Here is a 2,237-nt window from a genome sequence, read left to right as displayed (position 1 = left end):
TATGCCTCTCTCTTTATATCGTAGACCTGACTTGAATAAGCTGACACCTACCAAAATATATTTGCAAATGGCTGATAAATCAACTGCTATACCTGTCGGTATTTGTGAGGATGTCCCTGTTGTGGTGGCAAACGTTACTATTTTAACGGACTTTGTTATTATTGATATTCCCGAGGATGATAGTATGTCTATTATTCTTGGAAGACCTTTTCTTAATACTGCAGGGGCTGTTATTGATTGCAACAAAGGAAATGTCACTTTTCATGTTAATGGTAATGAGCATACGGTACACTTTCCGAGGAAACAACCTCCAGTTCATAGTATCAACTCCATTGGAAAAATGCCATCAATTATATTTGGAGGTTTTGAATTTCTTCTTCCTACTGTCAAAAAGAAATATGATATACTTATTATAGGGGATGTGCATATCCCCGTTGAGGTAACTTAGTGTTATTCGAAATTTCTCCGGTTTCATGATTATCGGAATGAGATTGTTAACAAGACTTGATCAACCTTGTTAGTGGATTCTTTTTGATGAGCATGAGATGGATGAAACTAGAAGCACAACCTTCTGTACCCTCTCTTTATTTTCTGTTATTTAGTAGAAATAAAGGAAAAATAGTATTTTTCTGTCTGTTTCCTGGCTTATCCGTGTAATATAAAAATATCCCGAAAATAAAAGTCCTCAGAATGACATGCCAATTTAATATGATTTTTTCAGGAATATTTGAGGATTTACTGTGCAAAAATTACCGCGGGAGGAGCTACCACCTGGCCACGAGGGTGGTGGGCGCGCCCCCTGCCTCATGGGCCCACAGTGGCCCTCCTCCACTTATCCCAGCACCCATCTTCTTCCTCTGTCTCGCACAAACCCGAAAAACCAACTCAATCACGAGTTCCAGCCACTTTTGCTGTGATTTTCGATCTCCTTGCTCAAAGCACCTCTCGCAAAACTGCTTGGGGTGATTGTTCCTTGGTATGTGAATCCTCCATTGATCCAATTAGTTTTTGTTCTAGTTCTTTATTCTTTGCAAATTTGTGCTGCATAGGTGACCATGTTCTTGAGCTTGCATGTCAAATTTATATGGTTCCAAGTAGTTCTAATGCTTGATATAGGCTCTAGGCACTTGTAGGAGTAGTTGCTATCAGTTTTATTGAAGTTGGTTCACTTTTGTGTGAAGTTACTAAAAATTTCAGAATTTTTTAGAGAAAAACAATATGCTTAGGAAGATGTTCCAAGGTGGTTCCTCTAAGAAGCAAGGACCTAGGATTGCTATGCGCGATGCTGACGAGGATCCACCAAGAGAGGCTCCAGTACGGCCTTGCGAATGGCCGTCGGAAAATTTTATGGACCGTGCGGGAATTAAAGAAGAATTCAAAGCATATTTGCGCAATGTCAGTCTTGAGGATTTTGAGGCTAACAAATGACCCCAGTATCATGATCTCACAAGTTCATTTGTGAGGAGGTTTGAGTATTCATCTTCGCGTAATTCTCCTTCAGTCATGTTTCATCTCTATGACAAATCTTATACCATGGACTTAGAGGATTTCACTTCTGCTTGCAAACTTCCATCATGGGGTAGTGTTAGGGATACCCCTAAATTTGAATTTAGAAACTTTCTTGCTAGTATAACTATGGGGGAATCTAGAGATATAACGCAGGCTACCATAGGGAGCATTCACTTTCCTGCTATACATTATTTTGCTCTCTTCATCGGTAGATGCATAAATGCTAAGGATTAAGCATGTCACATATGTGTCCCTGATCTTAGCATTCTTAGGAGTGCTATGTTAGGAGACCAATCTTATCATATGGGAGCCATTGTAGCTCATAGGTTGCATCATAATAGACACAATGGAGATTTCTTTGGAGGAATTTATGCCACCCGCTTAGCTCATTTTCTTGAGATAGACATTCGTGAGGGTGATATGGAGTTGCCTCCTGCATATTTAGATTATAACTCTATGGCTTCGCACCAGTTTGTCGAGAGGCCTGAATCACCTCTCTTATATCGTTTAATTTTTTGATAAACGACGTGTTTTCCGTATTACTCTCCTTGCTCCTGCCGTCTTTGATTCACAGACAAAAAGAAGATATGTTATTACCAGAGAGGAGGCAGAAGAGTACAAGAGGAGAGCGGAGGCAGCTCGACTCCATGCTGCAGCTCAGCAGGCGATAACCGCTGCACATCAGTATGATCCCAACTATTCTTTGTCGCAGTATGACCCCAGCTACG

The sequence above is a fragment of the Triticum aestivum genome, chromosome 7A (genome assembly GCF_018294505.1).
Source record: "Triticum aestivum cultivar Chinese Spring chromosome 7A, IWGSC CS RefSeq v2.1, whole genome shotgun sequence".
Classification (NCBI taxonomy): Eukaryota; Viridiplantae; Streptophyta; class Magnoliopsida; order Poales; family Poaceae; genus Triticum; species Triticum aestivum.
The sequence above is the reverse complement of the archived record's forward strand: the minus strand, read 5'-3'. Positions refer to the sequence as shown.